Source organism: Lepidochelys kempii, chromosome 1, assembly GCF_965140285.1.
Source record: "Lepidochelys kempii isolate rLepKem1 chromosome 1, rLepKem1.hap1, whole genome shotgun sequence".
In the NCBI taxonomy this organism is placed as follows: domain Eukaryota; kingdom Metazoa; phylum Chordata; order Testudines; family Cheloniidae; genus Lepidochelys; species Lepidochelys kempii.
In genome coordinates this window covers 92,386,880-92,399,311 of record NC_136380.1, presented here as the reverse complement: position 1 = coordinate 92,399,311, position 12,432 = coordinate 92,386,880, and positions in this window count along the sequence as shown.

The window sequence follows — 12,432 nt, the reverse complement described above, 5'->3', positions numbered from 1 at the left end:
TGACAGCAGTGCAGCTTATGGGGTTTTTTTGTTGGTAAGGAAAGCAGATGTGACCTGAAGAGACAGAGTTCAGATCAGTTGATTAAAAAAGTGACATATATATGTATATGCTTAAAATATGCTACATATCTGCCAACTGGTCTTTTAAATTATGTGATAAGTGTAAGACAAACAATCACTGTGTGTGTGTCTGTGTGCGTGTGTTTAACAATAGACTATTAGTTTTGGTTAATACACTGCCCTGGGACACAGGAGATCTAGAATCAATTCCCAGCTCTGCCATGACTTCCTGTGTGACCTTGAGTATGTCACTTAATCTCTCTGTACCTTAGTTTTCATCTGTAATATGGGATAATAATACATCTCCTCTTCCATCCTTTGTGTTCTTATTAAAATTGTAAGCTCCTTGGTACACTGATCTTGGTTTTGCCCTCTGGGTGCCACTGTAATACAAATAATAACTAATTACTGGGTAAGGTTCAGTGGCCTGAATTACACAGGAGGTCAGACAGAAATTTGGGTCATAGTCATCATGACAGTTAGATACTATAATGTGTAGGCAAGGTAGATTGGGTTAAAAATTACAGACCAGGTCTACATACACAATATCTGTTTTTAGAGTTACCAAAATACTGTAGTGTACCATGAAGTCTGGTGAACATTGCTGCGACCCCAATGGAGATATATTTGATGGCATGCAGGTTTCAACAGATTCTATTAACACTAAACTGGGAGGAGTGGAAGATATGATGGAAGGTAGGGATAGGATACAGAGGTACCTAGACAAATTAGAGGATTGGGCCAAAAGAAATCTGATGAGGTTCAACAAGGACAACTGCAGAGTCCTGCACTTAGGACGGAAGAATCCAATGCACTGCTACGGACTAGGGACTGAGTGGCTAGGCAGCAGTTCTGCAGAAAAGGACCTAGGGTTTAAAGTGGATGAGAAGCTGGATATGAGTCAACAGTGTCCTTGTTGCCAAGAAGGCTAATGGTGTTTTGGGCTTTATAAGTAGGAGCATTGCCTCTGTTCGGCAGTGGTGAGGCCTCATCTGGATTACTGTGTCTAGTTTTGGGACCCACACTACAAGAAGGATGTGGAAAAATTGAAAAGAGTCCAGCAAAGAGCAACAAAAATTATTAGGGGGCTGGAGCACATGACTTATGAGGAGAGGCTGAGGGAACTAGGATTATTTAGTCTGCAGAAGAGAATAATGAGGGGGGGATTTGATAGCTGCTTTCAACTACCTGAAAGGTGGTTCCAAAGAAGATGGATCTAGACTGTTCTCAGTGGTACCAGATGACAGAATGAGGAGTAATGTTCTCAAGTTGCAGTGTGGGAGGTTAAGGTTGGATAGTAGGAAAAAAGTTTTCATTAGGAGGGTGGTGAAACACTGGAATGGGTTACCTAGGGAGGTGGTAGAATCTCCTTCCTTAGAGGTTTTTAAGGTCAGGCTTGATCAAGCCCTGGCTTGGAAGATTTAGTTAGGTATTGGTCCTGCTTTAAGGAGGCGGTTGGACTAGATGACCTCTTGAGGTCACTTCCAACCCTGATATTCTATGATTCTATGAATTCTATGATTCTACTTTAAACAGCAACTGCATGTATATTTTTATTGTGAACAACGTGAACAAAAACTAAAAGTACTGACTGACTTGCATGCCATGAAAGCTCACCCAAAGTTACCTGGTCTTCCCTCTGCCATTGCCAAATTTATTTTCTCAAGCCTTTGGTTGGATTCTTCATTGCAGAAGATGGGCAGAGATCTTACTTGATCACAGTAAGCTATTGGAAGCTCAGGATGAACAGTGTTATCTGGCTCATGCTGCCTGTTGAGAACCTTTGTATATTATATATGGAGAAAAATAAACCGAATTTTAAATTTAAAACAGAAAAGAAATCAATTCAAGGTATCTTATTAAATGAAATTGGGCGAACAATCTAAGCAAAATAAAAAAACAACGAGCTAAGGCTGCCAGTTTCCTTAGCTAATCTTGCCACCACAATAACATGTTGTTCCTGAAGATATTTTCCCTTATCTCTTATCACCAGCCCCTTATGCCTCTCACAGGCCCTCTAGGACGTGCTGAGCACTCCAGGTAGTTGAGATGCAATTTGAATTTAAGTAGCATATCTAGTCTCAAAACTGTGAACACGTTATTCTGAATGAAATCCTGACCATTTAAAGTCAACGGGAGTTTTGCCATTGACTTCAGTGGGGTCAGGATTTCATATTTTATGTATACAAAGTAGCATGTGGCTGTGTATAGAGTCCAGAAATATCCCAAAACATAGATTTAACTGGAAAAAGAAAAGAGGCTTGTTGCACTTCAATTTGATTAGCCCAAATTTTGCAGTTCAAATCATAGCTGGGAATCTGTTAGCATAAAAACAAACATTAGTAATTAATTTTACTTGTAATTTTTTAATTATATATCTATATCTATCTATCTATATCCGGAACAGGATGGTGATGGTGATTCTGAAATGCTCCAAGATATTAGAGAGGCTACACAAATAGAAAATTCAGTGGTAATGGGGGATTTCAACTACTCCCATGCTGACTGGTACATGTCAGGACGGAATGTAGAGATAACATTTCTAGACACCATTAATGACTGCTTCTTGGAGCAGCTACTCCTGGAACTCACAGGGGAGAGGCAATTCTTGATTTAGTCTAAAGTGGAGCACAGGATCTGGTCCATGAGGGGAATATAGCTGAACTGCTCAGTAATTGTGACCATAATGTGATTACATTTAATTTCCTTCGAGGGGGAATGATACCAAAGAACCCCACCACAATCCTCCTTCACCTTTTCACTGTGTCCCTTCACCTTCTCTTGGATGTAATGGATATTTTGTACTAGATCTGAGGCAGATGGATTGGGGGAGGATATATGCAGTTGTCAGTGAAATTGAGGGTTGATAAAGAAGGGGCTGTGGCCCGTGGATGTGTGGTCTACATTAATTTATGCAAACGCTGCATAGGGTAGAGTCAGCATAGAGTCAACAAAGAGTCAGCCAGATCCTCAAACAATATTTACAACGCTATCTCAACTATCACCAGAATGACTGGTCATTCTGGTGATGGTTGAGGTAGCGTTGTAAATATTGTTTGAGGATCTGGCTGACTCTCTATTTGGCCATTCAACTGAGGATAGTAAGCAGAGAACAGGTGTGCATGGACTCCTAATAAATATGGGCCCTTGTGATAGAAGCAAACAATAAACTCTGGCCCCAGGTTGGAGGTGACATAGAATAGAATAGAATAGAATGATAGGACTAGAAGGCACCTCAAGAAGTCATCTAGTCCAGTGCACTGCATGATCTGGGAGGCCATGAAAATGGACTATGTTCTTTATCCAGATTCTGGTAATTTCCGCCACAGAGGATAAACCTAAGCAGGAAATGAAATGGGCCATTTTAGAAAAGCAATCTATCACCATCGGGATGGTCATAAAACCACTGGATTCTGGTAGTTCTACCACAAAGTCCAAGAAAATGGCCTCTAAGGGCTGAGATGGGGTATCCAGATGTTTGAGGATATTGCAGGATTTTGGTACAGACACATTTGGGGCCATGAGAAGAAATGGGAAATTAATGGGATGTCAGGTTTTACATCACCCTAAGCGTGTTGCTGAGGTGGAGATGTGGTACAGTTGAAGAATCACCACTCTCCCAGGTCCCAGGGGACTATAGATGTGGTCCCTTATGAACATGAGCCACTCCTTGGTGTCATGTGGTTCTCAGTTGATAATGGCCATCTTGTCAAGCAGATTTTGGGAGCCAGAGGCAGAGCAGATGAGTGAAACCAGGTCCTGGTGGCAAGTCTTATTAAGGAAGTGATGGGACATGAGAAAGTGGACTGATTCCAACCTGGGACCTCATTGGTTGGAGCCATATCTTTGGGACAAGGCATCAGCTTTGCTGTTTCTGATTCCAGGGAGGTAGGTCAAGGTGAAGTTGAACCAGGAGAAGCATAGGGCTTACCAGACCGGTCACTGATGTACAGCTTTGACCCTGAGCAGGTATTATCCAGGTAATGTTTGATAAAAAATTGAACTGGATGGTGAGCCCCTTCCAAGTAGTGTTGACACTCTTTGAACTTGGTTTTAATTATGAGGAGCTCCTGTGTCCAAGATCTCATAGTTTTCCTTACCTGGGGTGAGCTTCCTCACATAGTATGTGATGGGATCCAATATATGCTCATAGTAGAGGCATCAGCTTCTGCAATGAAAGCTTGAGTATCAGCTGGTTAAGACAATATTGGAGCAGTGGTGAAGGCTAGCTTTAACTGCTCAGATGCATGCTGGACCTGGGGAGACCCACAGAACTGAATGTTTTTCCGGAGTAGGGCAATGAGGAGGGAGGGATGACTCAGTGGTTTGAGCATTGGCCTGCTAACCCCAGGGTTGTGAGTTCAATCCTTGAGGGGGCCATTTAGTGATTTGGGGCAAAAATTGGGGATTGGTCCCTCTTTGAGCAGGGGTTTGGACTAGATGACCTCCTGGGGTCCTTTCCAACCCTGATATTCTATGATTAATGAGAGGTTTAGCTTGTTTTGAAAAAAATCAAATGAACCTCTGGTAGAATTTCACAAAACTGAAAAAAAATGTAGGTCATACATTGCAGGGGGCTACCAGTCACAGACTGTCTGGACCTCATGCAGATCCATCTTGATTCCTTTTGGGGACAGGATGAAACTCAGAAACGCAGCTGAGGTCTGATTGAATGTACACTTCTCAAGTTTAGCATACAGACCATGTTTCTGTAGTCTCTCCAGGATTGTGCAGATGTGAGTGCTATTAATGAAGTGCTGGAACTTTACTGGGGCATTAGTCAGTCCAAATGACATAACTAAATATTAAAAATAGCCATAGTTGGTCTGAAGGCAGTCTTCCATTTGTCACCCTCTTGGATATGGATGAAGTTTTAAGCTCCCCAAAGATCCAGTTAGTTAATAGGCAGTCAGCCCACAGGCGGTCCAACAACTCAGGGTTCAGGGCACATAATGGTTTCAGATTGTTATCTGATTTATGGCTCAGTAACTGATACAGTGGTGAAGGCTGCCATCATTTTTTACAAAAAAGAACTAGGGTGCCAGCCTGTGAAGTTAATGTGTGGATAAACCCAAGAGTCAAGTTTTCATGGAGATATTCTCACAACACCACCCATTCAGGCTCTGACATTGCATGTTACATCCAAATGCTATCTTTGCCACTAGCTGAAATTTATGGGGGCAGTCATTGTCCCAGAGTGGGAGAGATTTTCCTAATTATTCTTCTCAAGATTGTTGGTGCATTCATGATAATTGGGTGGAAGTTTCATAGTTCTCCCCCACCTACTTGGATCTTCCTGTGTCTGGATGCAATATACGCTGCTCCCTGGACATGCTGTTGGCAGAATTCCAATGGGAAAGTGACCTTCTTTTCTCACTAGTAAAAAAGGGAGTGGTCATGAAGTGTTAGCTAGGAGATGCCAAGGATTAGGCAAAAACGGGGGGAATAGATCATGTCAAATTGTATCATTTCTCTGAATTCCTGAATAATGGCCTCCAGGGGAATAGTCTGATCCATAACTGGAACCAAAGACAGAGGGGAACAGTCAATAGTTTCAATCATCTTGGGCATGACCTTGAATAGCAGGGGACTCTGTAATGCCTGACCTGTAGCTGCATCCATGAAATTGTCCACTACCTCTGATCAATGAGGGACTGTTATAGAGGAAATTTGTCAAGGATCCCCTGGAAAGCGCAGCTGGGTAGGCACCTGTAAATGAGAACCCCTGGATGGGGCTCAGAGCATTTCTTAGTGAGGACTATAGTAAAGGGAAGTTCTCTCCTCTCAAGGTTCAGGCTGGTTCCTCCTGCCATGCCTGGGTCAGCTTTTTTCCCTGAGCTCATCAGTATTTGTAGTAGGTAGGACAAGGTGGCATGCCCAGGTTCACCACAGTAGAAGTACAGGTGGCACTAACTGCTGGTCCTTTTCTTTGGGTGTGAGTCACTGATGAGCCAGATCTGCTCACATGGGTTAGTCGGGCGATACAGAAGCTGAGGTCACAGTACACAAGGATGGAGGTTGCAGGGAACCTTTTTTTCTCCTCCCTTAGTTCTCTCAATTGATTATTTATGTGGATGGTACAGTCCACAAGGGTCTGTAGACCCCTAGGTGTCTTTATGAGGGCCAGTTTAATCTGTGATTCCTTCCCACAGGCCTCACCCCAAGTGGTACAATTTCTTCATTCCACTCTGCATTCTCTGTCAGGCTGTGGAAGTGTGCTGCATAGGTGCCTGTGCCTGACCCTGCTGGAGTCCCCTCAGGGTTTCCTCAGCCATTTGAGCTTAGTGCAGATCATCAAATATTGTTAACATCACTTGGAGAAAGGCATTGCAGTATGACAGCACTGGGCTATGGCCTTCCAGCTGGGGGGAAATCCAGCCTAGCTTATCTCCTGTCAGCAGGCAGACTGCCAAGGAACCTTTGCATGCTCAGAGATATATCTAGGGATGCATCAGACACCCCAGACTACAATAATTCTAGCAGGCACCTCGTCAGGGCAAGGCTCTGCAGGCTGTGTTTGAAGCAGGATGTTCCCAGCACTGAGCTGTCTTTCTAGCTCCTGCAGCTGCAGCTTGCCTGAGGTCAACTGTGCAACTTGAGCCTGCAGTACATGATTATCTGCCTGGAGGCGCATTCAGATGAGTCAAAGCTTCTTGTGCCCATGTTTATGCTGCTAAGTCCATCTTTCTCACACCAGTCTCAGTCCCATGGAAATATTGTAGTCTAAACATGCTGTCATGGCTGGGCCATGGGTGACCAGACTTACTAGTTGGAGCCAGAGTAGCTCTGGGACTTCTCCAATCAGACCTCAGGGGTGGAGCCTCACACTGGGGCTGGGCTTTGTGGGTCTCAGGTAAATTGCTGCCAGTAGCCTGCCAGGTGGATGGGTAGAGTGTGACTGCCTTATGAAACTTGCAGGCCCAGGTCTGTGACCACTCATGACACCATAACTGTCTCGTCATTGTGCCTAATCTAGAGGTCTCAAGTCCAGCAGCATAGATAGTTCATGCCCCTGGATCCTGATTTTCCTTTCACTTATAAATCAGGAGTAATTCTGTCATATTTAGATTTGAACCAGCAGATCTAGAAGTGAAAGTTTATATTTTTCTTTTCTGATTTTATTACACTTTAAATTTCATAGCTTGTGTAGTTTCTTTTTTCTGTATATATGTTTAGCTCCATTTATTCGTAGTTTCCCTTTTTTCTTCTTTCTGAGAGTCACAGTAAGAATTCCCAAGAATTCCTAAAAGTTCTTTTCTGATAATCATCACTGGCATTTTTTCTTTGCTAATTAAAAGTCCAAAGATGCACCCACTGTATTTATGTATGGGTGACCTGTAAGGTTTTTTGGGGGAGGAGGGGTTGCAGTTAAAAGGACATTATCAATCAGCTCACTCCACCTGGTGAGGTGATTACACAGATAAATGTCTTCATGAGTGCGACATGTGCTTCAACTAAGTAATAAGTTTCCTGCACTGAATACTAATAGATACCTTCCATGGTTATTCATGAAAGTGATTGCAAGGATATAGACTGACTAGAAATTCCAGACAGCTTCTAGAAACTTTTTGCTTTAATTTGAGAGATTTGAGTTAGTCATACTGAAGAACAGACATCAACCATCTGTGGTTCATTAGGTTCATAAAAGTATTTTAATACTACAGCCGGGATCCCAGGAAGGCTAATCCTCTGTGATTCTAAAGTGATCAATCCACTGAAGGCCTGTGTTGATATAATCCTCTAATTAAATTGGTTTGTGAGGTACAGTACAACATTGCTCATCCAAGTGTTATAAAAGACATTAAATATTTTGGGGCAACTGAGCATATTTTCAGTTAACAGACTTAATTCTCAGAGAATATTTTATAGACAAATATCCAGTCATGAATTAAAAATTGTTACTGATGCAGAATTCACCGCGACCCTTGGTGAGTTGTTCTAATGATTAATTACTCTAAACTGTTAAAAATTTATGCCTTATTTCCAGTCTGAATTTGTCTAGCTACAACTTACAGCCATTGGATCCTATTACAGCTTTCTCTGCTAGGTTGAAGAGCCCATTATTAAATGTTTGTTCCCCATTTAGGTACTTATAGACTATAATCAAGTTACCCCTTAATCTGCTGCTTGTTAATCTAAACAAATTGATCTCCTTGAGTCTATCACCGTGAGGACATTTACATAGCGCACAGCAAGCCTCTAAGCCTGGGTTGATAGAATTGAGTTCATGTTATCATGCCAAAAATATCTGTGTAGATGCTGAGGCTCAGGCTGGAGCTTGGACTATGAAGCCTAGGGAGAGGAGTGGATTTAAGAACCTGAGCTCCAGCCTGAGCCTGAGACACAGCTTAAAAGCACTGTCTACGCAGATATTTTTAGTGTTGGTCCCTGAGCCCTACAAGCCTGAGTCTGTTGAAGAATGGAGATTCTCTGGGGAGGGCTATCACTAGCTGTGTAGATGCATCCTAGAAGACATATTTTCTAATCTTTGAATAATGTTCATGGTTCTTCTCTGAACCCTCTACAGTTTATCAACATGAGTCTTGAACTGTCATCACCAGAAATGGATACAGTATTCCAGCAGCAGTCACACCCTTGCCAAACGCAAACGTAAAACAACCTCTTTACTCCTACTCGAGATTCCCCTGTTTATGCTTCCAAGGATTGCATTAGCCCGTTTGGCCACAGCTTTGCTCTAGAAACTCATGTTCAGCAGATTTTCCACCCTTCCCACCCCCACAATCTTTTTCAGAGTCACTGCTTCCCAGGACAGAGTCCCCCTTCCTATAAGTATGGCCTACATTCTCTGTTCCAAGATATATACATTTACATTTAACCATATTAAAACACATTATTTGCTTGCGCCCATCTTACCAAGTTATCCATACTGTGTGGTATATGTTACCTGTCCTTTTTACTACTTACCACTCCCCAATTTTTATGTCTTCTGCAAAGTTTATCAGCACTAATATCATGTTTTCTTCCAAGTCATTGATAAAAAGCATAGGACTAAGAACTGATCCCTGTGGGACTCACCTAGAAATACACTCACTCTATGATTCCTCATTTACGATTAAGTTTTGGTACATATCAGTTAGCCAGATTTTAATCCATTTAATGCGTGCCATGTTAGCTTTATATCTTTTTTAATCAAAATGCTATTATATACCAAGTCAAATGCCTCACACAAATGCCTACGTATATTACATCAATACTATTACCTGATCAAACAAACGTGTAATAAAAGAAGAAAAAGATATCAAGTAATTTTGATAGGGTCTAGTTTCCATAAACCCATGTTAATTGGCATACATTTTATTGCCCTTCTTTCATTCTTTATTAATTGAGTCCTGAATCATCCAGTCCATTATCCTCCCCAGGATAGATATCAATCTGACAGGCCTATAATTACCTGTGTCATTCCATTTACACTTTTCAAATATTAGCACAACATAGCTTTCTCCCACTCTTCTAGAATGTCTCCAGTGTTCCGAGACATTTTGAAAATCAGCATTAATGATCCAGTGAGCTCCTCAGTCAACTCTTTTAAAACTCTTGTATACAAGTTAACCAGACCTGCTGATTTAAAAATGTGTAAAATTAGTAGCTGCTGTTTAACATCCTCCTGAGATACTAGTTCAATGTGAAAAAAAGTATCATCATATGATATTACTACATCATCTTTTTTCCCAAATGCAGAACAAAATTATTTATTGAATACTTCTGTCTTTTCTGCATTATTATTGATTATTATGATAGCCTCTGTAACCATTACCTCTGCAAACTTACCTCATATGTCTGGAACAACAAGCTCTTAACCCTGAACACAAAGGTGTCCATTTATCAGGCTTCTTTCCTCAGTAAACCTCTTTTTGTGTCTCTGAAAGCTGGGACACATATTCCAAGCAAAAAGAACCCTTGGAGTCACTTGTGATCAATGGATCACTAACAACAATATCCTTGAGAGAACTGACCTACAGTCTATGCAGACTATGGTGGACACTCACAGACTTTTCTGGCTGGGACAGGTGGAGCATATGCCTCAAGATCATCTGATGAAGGCTGTGCTCTATGCACAATTCAAAAACTCCCCATAACACAGTGGAAGGCAAAATATCCAACACAGTGACAAGGTCAAACAAGGTCTCAAGAAATTTAGCATTCCCGCTGACAAGTAGGAGAACCTCTCCTGCTCATGCTTCCTCCCAGTAACCCACTTCCCCACTTACCTCAGGGCTTGGGTCTCCTTCCCCCGGTGAACCTAGTTTAAAACCCTCCTCACTAGGTTAACCAGCCTGCTTGTGAAGATGCTCTTCTCTCTTTTTGTTAGGTGGAGTCCATCTCTGCCTAGCACTCTTCCTTCTTGCAACACCATCCCATGGTGAAAGAATCCAAAGCCTTCCCTCTGACACCACCTGCGTAGCCATTCGTTGACTTCCACAATTTGACGGTCTCTACCCGGGCCTTTTCCTTCCACAGGGAGGATGGATGAGAACACCACTTGCACCTCATACTCCTTTATCCTTCTTTCCAGAGCCACATAGCCTGCAGTGATCTGCTCAAGGTCATTCTTGGCATTATCACTGGTGCCCACGTGGAGAAGCAGGAAGGGGTAGCAATCCGAGGGCTTGATGAGTCTCGGCAGTCTCTCCGTCACATCATGAATCCTAGCTCCTGGCAAGCATCAGACTTCTTGGTTTTCCTGGTCGGATAGATGACTCAGTCCCCCTGAGGAGGGAGTCCCTGACCACCACCACCAGCCTCCTTCTTTTGGGAGTGGTGGTCGTGGAACCCCCATCCCAAGAACAGTGCATCTCATGCCTTCCAATCGGCGGAGTCTCCTTTTGCTCCCTTCCCTCAGATGTATCATTTGTCCACTCTCCGGATTGGCACCTGTGGAGAGAACATGAAAACAGTTGCTCACCTGTATTTGCATTGCTGATACATGGATGCTCCTCTTCCTTCTTCTGGAGGTCACATGCTGACAAGTTTCTTCACCATCCTTTTGTCCCCGCTGCGCAGCCTGCTCTAATTCTTCAGAATGTTGTGCCCATAGAAGCATATCCTGACGTCTGTCCAGGAAATCTTCAGTTTCTCTTATGCAACGCATGGTCGATACTTATTTCTCCAGACCTTGAACCTTCTCTTCCAATATGGAGACCAGCTTGCACTTCGTACAGACAAAGTCACCTATGTCCTGTGGAAGAAAGACAAACATGGCACATCCTAGGCAGGTAACAAAAGCTGAATGCTCACCATCCATATTACCTTCCTTCTAAGAGTTTCCTCAGCTGTTGCAGTAACTACCCAGTGAAGCCTGCAAGATGAAAGCCTCAGTGGGCTCTCCCCAGGTGAATTCTCAGGCAAAGTCCCTCTGTTAACACGAGCAGGAGAGCGCAAAAAGGGAGGACTCCTGCCTCATACTAAGAAGGCAGTTATCTTAAGTACCTATACATAAATGCAAGAAGCCTAGGGAACAAGCAGGGAGAACTGGAAGTCCTGACACAGTCAAGGAATTATGATGTGATTGGAATAATAGAGACGTGGTGGGATAATTCAAATGACTGGAGTACTGTCATGGATGGAAATAAACTGTTCAGGAAGAACAGGCAGGGCAGAAAAGGTGGGGGATTTGCATTGTATGCAAGGGAGAAGTATGACTGCTCAGAGGTCTGGTATGAAATTGCAGAAAAACCTGAGAGTCTCTGGATTAAGTTTAGAAGTGTGAGCAACAAGGGTGATGTCGTAGTGGGAGTCTGCTATAGACCACCAGACCAGGGGGATGAGGTGGACGAGGCTTTCTTCTGGCAACTAACAGAAGTTACTAGATCATAGGCCCTAATTCTCATGGGAGACTTCAATCACCCTGATATCTGCTAGGAAAGCAATACAGCAGTGCACAGACAATCCAGGAAGTTACTGGAAAGTGTAGCGGACAATTTCCTGGTACAAGTGCTGGAGGAACAAATTAGGGCAGAACTCTTCTTGACCTGCTGCTCACAAACCGAGAAGAATTAGTAGGGGAAGCAAAAGTGGATGGGAACCTGGGAGGCAGTGACCATGAGATGGTCGAGTTCAGGATCCTGACACAAGGAAGAAAGGAGACCAGCAGAATATGGACCCTGGACTTCAGAAAAGCAGACTTTGACTCCCTCAGGGAACTGATGGGCAGGATCCCCTGGGAGAATAACATGAGGGGGAAAGGAGTCCAGGAGAGCTGGCTGTATTTTAAAGAATCCTTATTGAGGTTGTAGGAACGAATGATCCCGATGTGTAGAAATAATAGTAAATACGGCAGATGACCACCTTGTCTTAACAGTGAAATCCTTGCTGATCTTAAACACAAAAAAGAAGCTTATAAGAAGTGGAAGA